This window comes from Triticum urartu, chromosome 6A, assembly GCF_056163025.1.
Source record: "Triticum urartu cultivar PI428250 chromosome 6A, HENAU_Tu73, whole genome shotgun sequence".
Classification (NCBI taxonomy): Eukaryota; Viridiplantae; Streptophyta; class Magnoliopsida; order Poales; family Poaceae; genus Triticum; species Triticum urartu.
In genome coordinates, this window is record NC_141878.1 from 579,181,976 (window position 1) to 579,189,223 (window position 7,248).

The 7,248-nt window shown below is 48.1% G+C and overlaps 1 pseudogene; it reads right to left on the minus strand.

Moving 5' to 3' along the window:
- On the minus strand, positions 1–2,027 carry LOC147966594 (uncharacterized; annotated as a pseudogene).
- Positions 2,028–7,248: the final 5,221 nt, after the last annotated feature.

Sequence of the window (7,248 nt, forward strand, 5' to 3'; positions counted from 1 at the left end):
CTAGTCCCAAGCAGGAGTGGCAGGAGTGTAGCTGCCGCCAGGCGCGGCATTGTACAGAGGATGAGCAGGCACCACGCCGGGATGCCAGGTCACCGGGGGCGCAGTAGGAGGTCCGCCGGGCACGACAGGGTGATGAGACAGGACTTTTAGGTCCCGGGGGTCGGGACACCCGGCTATCTCGCCGTTCATCCACACTGTCCTGACTTGGCGATCCGTGCCCTGTGCTGTAATGGAGAATGGGGTTAAAGGCTATGTGAACAGTAAAAGCCGAAGTAAGTAAACTATTTGAAAATGGCAATGGGCTGCGTAGGTCACTGTTCAACCTATACACAGAATCTCCCTCACCTGTCACACAGCTCAGTCACTGCTCTCCTTTCCCACAGGGATTTGCAGAGTCTTGACGTCCCATCCCATCATTCTTTATCAAGTAAAGAGCTACATCAACTTCCCCGATCAAAATAACCAAGTAAATAATTGTGCCCCACTAAGATGCCGGACCAGAAAATTATAAAATAAAGACGGTCCATGCATGAATCGATTCATAACATGCACAGCAGTATAACCATTGATTCATAGCGTTCCACCTAGCTCAATCAGTCCAAACCAGGAACAGTTTCGCCATCAAGTAAAATAAAGATGGCCCATGCATAGCCTGACGCCGCTGTCGGGAATAGTAGCCAGCTATGCAAAACACGACTGATATGACAACTCGTTTCAGCACTATGGCTGCTCCTGCTGCCCCAAGATGGCTGCTACCTATAGCCTACTAGTCCCTAGTAGCAAAACAATTAGGAAGGTCAAATGGACTGGTAAGCATGCAGACGCTGCAGATGCTCTGCAGTTTGACAGAAGACCATACGAATCTCAACGAGGTCGGATGGATAGGATAACAGGGTGCCCCGACCCCCGGGAGCTACCACATCTTTTCGCAGGGTGATGCGTGGTCGTACCAGCGAACGGAGCTCCTCCACCGGGACGAGGACCAAGGATGCCTGCGCCGGGTGCATGTGGGCGCCATGGCATGGGCCAGGCATGAACCATGCCAGTCCATGGAGCAGCCGAGGGAGCAGGTGGGCGCGCCTGGTGTCCACCCCCGCCGGAGTTGGAGGGCTGGCCCCCGCCGGAACCGTTGCCGCCGCGTCGGCCTCGCGAGCGGTTACCGCCCCCACTACTGGTGCGGACGGAGCCACCATGCCCAGCACCGCCCCCGCCGGTGTTGGTGTTGCTAGGGACGCGAGCGGCGTGGAGGGCTGTCTTAGTGGTGGTGTCGGCGGCGAGGCGACTCTCCTCGAGGAGCAGGAACGCCCAACAACGGAGCAGCGTCGGGAACGGAGTCTGCATCGTGAGGATCGGGATGGCATACCGAAAGCGGGGATGCAGTCCGCGGAACATGTTCAGAACCTGGTCCCGGTCGGTGACGGTGGCTCCAAGCTCGGCGAGACGGTCCGCGCAGTCCTTGAGACGTGCGAGGTAGGAGAAGATGGGCGATGCGCCTTGATCGATGCGGCAAAACTCCATGGAGAGGAACACCACTTGGTGCTCTGTGTTCTCCAGGAAGAGTAGCTGATGAATGAGCCCGAAGACCTCCGGAGAGATACGGTTGTAGAGCCATGAGATGATGTGGGCATCATCTGGACCCAGAGCGGATCGCGAGGGTGCGGCGGGTTGGAGATGTGCGCGGTGACGGCATGCTTCTGAAACGTGACTTCAAAGAGGGTGCGCCAGTGGGAAAAGTTGGGGGGATTGAGTGAAAGGACAACCGGGACGTGCTGGTTGATGAAGATGGCAACGAGAGGAGAGGGGTTGGGGGCCGCCGTGGAGGAGGAGGCGCCGGGGTTAGGAACGAACAGCGCATCGCGGTTGAACGTGGAGGGTGTGAGAAGGGGTTGGATGGGGATGGGAGCTTGGTTGCTGCCGGCGCGCGACAACGTCGTGGGAGAGCCGTCGGTGCCATGGGTAGATGGGGGTGGAGGAGGAGATGGAGGAGGAGGTGGAGGAGGGGGAGGTGGCTGCGGCGGCGTCGCCATGCGCGCGGCAGGAGAGTGGAGACGAGAGAGGCTTACAGGCGAGGAAGGAACTCAACGTCTGATACCATGTGAATAGGTGAATGAATGGCAATGGCACCCTTGAAGTGCTGCCGATCGTATTGATCTCAATGTATGCATGAGTTACAGAGGTTACAACAGGGGCGCGAGGTGCCGGGTATGGCGACGTGCATGAAATCGTGGGATCAAGCAGTCGTGCGCATGCAGGAGAGGAGAGAGAGAGAGAAAGAGAGAGAGAGAGAGAGAGAGAGAGAGAGAGAGAGAGAGAGAGAGAGAGAGAGGTTGACCATCTAACAAGGAGGCCGTGGCGGCAGTCGAGGACCATGCAGGGGTACTGGAAGGCCGGGAAGGAGAAGCGGACGCGGTTGGGGGGATCGAGCGTAGGGGCGAAGGAGACGTGGCTGTGGCGGTTGGTGCTGCCGGAGTAGTCGGTGAAGAAGGCGCCCGGGAGGGGCGCGTGGCGGCGGTGGCAGGCACGAAAGCGATGGAGGAAGGCGGGGTCACGAGAGAGGCGGCGCCAGCGCGTGGAGACGAGGGAGGCGCGCGGGAGGGAGCACGGCTCCGGCGGGAGGCGGAGCAGGACCTCGGAGAGGAGGTCGTCGATCTCCATGATGCCGCCCTCCTGATCACTCATGTCGGGGCGGCGGGCGGAGCAGGTGAGGTCGATCGAGGGCTGGCTGTAGGTTGTGAACTCACAGCGTGTTTGGTTCGGGGGAATTAGAGATGGGGAATGGAAGTTGAGGGGTAAGGAGATTAAAAATCCACTGTTTGATTAGAGGGAATGAGAGTTTAAGTGGGAAGGGGACTGGGAGTTGGGGAAGCCAATTCCCACCGATTTCTTCTCAGGGATACCCTGTTAATTCGTGAGGAGAGTTTTATCTCACGCCAATTCTTATCATATGCCAAACAAGGGAATGGAAGTAAAAACTACTTCCCATGCCTAATTCCTTCATAAACATCTTTGTGCAAACTCCCATGCCCTTGCTCAAGTGTTTACCACGTCAGGTCAGGTCGTGGTAATCCGTGGAGCTGTTTGATCACAACCGAAAGACGAGGTCTGAACGGGTAAAGCGGCGCATGCCATCCCACGATCCGATCGTGGTGGTTTGGATAGCTAATAGAAAAACTACGTCCATTGAAAGCTAGTTGAAATTGTTTTCTGAAAGATCCATTAGATTTAGCAGAAAGCAACAGAAAAATAACATAAGGAGGATTTGAAGATCAAAGAAAAAGAAAAAGGCAATGTGACTGCATAACATGAGCAATGGGAAACTACTAAAAGGCTACGTGAAATTCTGAACGAGACTAACACTGCATGGCCGGCTAGAAACTACTAGTAGTTGGCTAGAAACTAGAGCAATGGGACTGCATAACATGCGAGACAGTGGCTTCGGCTGTTTTGGAGTTGAGTTTTGGTTAAACACGAGTTTACTAAACTGGCTCATGTCTATAATTCCAAAGAAACTCGAGTTTACTAAACTGGCTTATGTCTATAATCCTCTATAACATTGACCTCTCTAGTTTTAAAGAGCCCGCATTCAATTGATGTCTCTAATTAAAATTGAGTCATCCGATTTTGACTCAAATCACTCTCATTCAATTCTTTTATACTATACATTATATTTTTTAATTTTTAAGGCCTCAATTATTAATTGAGGTATTCAATTTAGTATTGGGTCAACCTATTTTCACCAGCTCAACACTCTCTCAAGCTCTTTCATTCAATTCTTTTAATTCATTATGTTTCTTAATTTTAAAGCTCTTTCATTCAATTGAGGTATTTAATTTTAGATTTGGTTTATGATTTTGATCGGGCCAATGATTTTTCAAATCAATCAGCAGCAACCGGCCTAAAACATATCAATCTCACGCACCCTCGCACCACCTAAAAAAATAAGCGTCACCATGTGATATTGTAGCACCAATATAGTAGTACATGTGACCACCGAAATTTACCCACGTATATGTAGGTTGGTTAGCAGATAACACAGAATCACACCATGAAAGCCCCCACCAAATAATCACATTGTAAATAAAACTAAAACACACTCTATCATATACCCACCCGCCAAACTGATATTTCATTGGTCAAAATATAAAGGGTATTAGTTTTGTAGAAAGTCAAATTTGTTCAACTCTGACCAAGTTCAGAGCAAAAATTGTTGGGGAACGTAGTAATTTCAAAAAAATTCCTACGCACACGCAAGATCATGGTGATACACAGCAACGAGAGGGGAGAGTATCGTCTACGTACCCTCGTAGACCGTAAGCGAAAGCGTTATGACAACGCGGTTGATGTAGTCGTACGTCTTCACGATCGACCGATCTAGCACCGAAGGTACGGCACCTCCGCGATCTGCACACGTTCAGCTCGGTGACGTCCCACGAACTCACGATCCAGTAGAGCTTCGAGGGAGAGTTTCGTCAGCACGACGGCGTGATGATGATGATGATGATGATGCTACCGGAACAAGGCTTCGCCTAAGCACCGCTACGATATAACCGAGGTGGATTATGGTGAAGGGGGGCACCGTACACGGCTAAAAGATCAATGATCAACTTGTGTGTCCATGGGATGCCCCCATCCCCCGTATATAAAGGAGTAGAGGAGGGGGAGGGCCGGCCCTCTCTATGGCGCGCCCTAGGGGAGTCCTACTCCCTCCGGGAGTAGGATTCCCCCCCTTCCAAATAGGAGTAGGAGAGGAAGGAAGGAGGAGAGAGGGAGGAAGGAAGGGGGGGCGGCCCCCTTCCCAATTCGGATTGGGCTTGGGGGCGCGCCTCCCTCTTTTCCCTTCCCTCTCCTCTATTCCACTAAGGCCCAATAAGGCCCATATACTCCCCGGGGGGTTCCGGTAACCTCCCTATACTCCGGAAAAATGCCTGAATCACTCGGAACCATTACGATGTCCAAATATAGGCTTCCAATATATCGATATTTACGTCTCGACCATTCCGAGACTCCTCGTCGTGTCTGTGATCAAATCCGAGACTCCGAACTACCTTCGGTACATCAAAACACATAAACTCATAATATCGATCGTCACCGAACGTTAAGCGTTCGGACCCTACGGGTTCGAGAACTATGTAGACATGACTGAGACATGTCTCCGGTCAATAACCAATAGCGGAACCTGGATGTTTATATCGGCTCCTACATATTTTACAAAGATCTTTATCGGTCAAACCGCATAACGGTATACGTTGTTCCCTTTGTCATCGGTATGTTACTTGCCCGAGATTCGATCGTCGGTATCTCAATACCTAGTTCAATCTCGTTACCCGCAAGTCTCTTTACTTGTTCCTTAATGCTACATCCCATAACTAACTCATTAGCTACATTGCTTGCAAGGCTTATAGTGATGTACATTACCGAGAGGGCCAAGAGATACCTCTCCGACAATCGGAGTGACAAATCCTAATCTTGATCCATGCCAACTCAACAAACACTATCGGAGACACCTGTAGAGCACCTTTATAATCACCCAGTTACGTTGTGACGTTTGGTAGCACACAAAGTGTTCCTCCGGTATTCGGAAGTTGCATGATCTCATAGTCATAGGAACATGTATAGTTATGGAGAAAGCAATAGCAACAAACTAAACGATCATCGTGCTAAGCTAACGGATGGGTCAAGTCAATCACATCATTCTCTAATGATGTGATCCCGTTAATCAAATAACCAGTGACACTCTGTTTGTCTATGTATTCACATATGTACTAAGTTTCCGATTAATACAATTCTAGCATGAATAATAAACATTCATCATGATATAAAAAAAATATAAATAACAACTTCATTATTGCTCTAGGGCATATTTCCTTCAAAAATATCAACATCCACACTATTAAACAAAAAAAGTATGGGAATTCATTCATGATGAATTTTAAAAATCGATTTCATATTACGGATTTTAATATATTTCTCTACAAATTTGATCAAACTTAAAAGGTTTGACTTTTCAAAAAAGTAATACATCTTATATTTTGAAACTGAGTAATTATTTTTTGGAGAAACCCAATAACACCAATGACGCACCAAAGCTCACCCAGCCCTTCTAGTTTCTGTTAAACTCGAGTTTACTTGTGATACCCAAGACTTGCAGCATGTGATTCCTCCTTCCAATCGAGTAGTGGCAGGAATTTCTATTAAATAATAACTAGCACTATATATCAGAATCATTTTCTTTACCGAATGTCATGTACTCCCTTGTTAAAGGCAAAAATGCACTCAGTAAACAGTTTATCTACGTACACTCGGCAAAAACAACTTTGTCAAGTTTTTTCTACGTACACTTTGCAAAGATATATTTTACCATGTGCTTAAGAAACACTCGGAAAAAAAGTTTATTTGAATTTGCATATATGACCAAAATATGAGATATGGATATAGACGCATTATAATGTGTTTATTCTGGTTCAGATGTTATTTTTTCTGGTTCAGATGTATATAGACGCATTATAAACGGATGGGGTATGTCATGGTGATAAATGGTTGGATGCATGCTGCTGACAAAGCATGCATACCACAACAGTTTCAATCGCCTAGGACAAGACCCCCCCCCCCCCCCCCCCCAAAAAAAAGGGTCAAAACAAAATAAATTTCATGTTCCTCTTTACAGCTGAAGAAATATAAAAACAAAATTGGGAGAAAGCAACCTACTTTTTCATGTTCCTCTTTACAGCTAAAAACCTCACACTCTGTTGTTTTCTTTGATACAAAGGTTGTATTTTATCTACTCAAAATGAAACACACACCTGGACTCTACATAAGTAAGATGCACACATGCAACACCAATGCGCAGACACAAAAAACGCCGGCAAAGAGTAAAGTCATACAATATCAAAGCTATGCCTAAGCAAGAAAAGAATAAAAATATATCGAAGCGATCAAAACAACAGTCAATAAACTACAATAACGACCATATGCGCACCAAGCTTGACACACTACTAAGGAAAAGCCTAGCAATAGCGCGGGTTTTGGGTGTATCAGTAGCGCGGGCGCCCGCGCTACTGATATGGCGTCACGGCTAACTTGTAGCAGTAACGCGTGTATAACCCTCGCTACTGCTACTTCTGATAGTAGTAGCGTGGTTGACGCCCGTGCTACTACTACTTAGCTGTAGAGCGGGTCAGTGCCCCGCGCTACTACTAACTAATTGGGAATTAAAAAAATTACATCCATGGTTGCTGCTGTTGGGCGTCA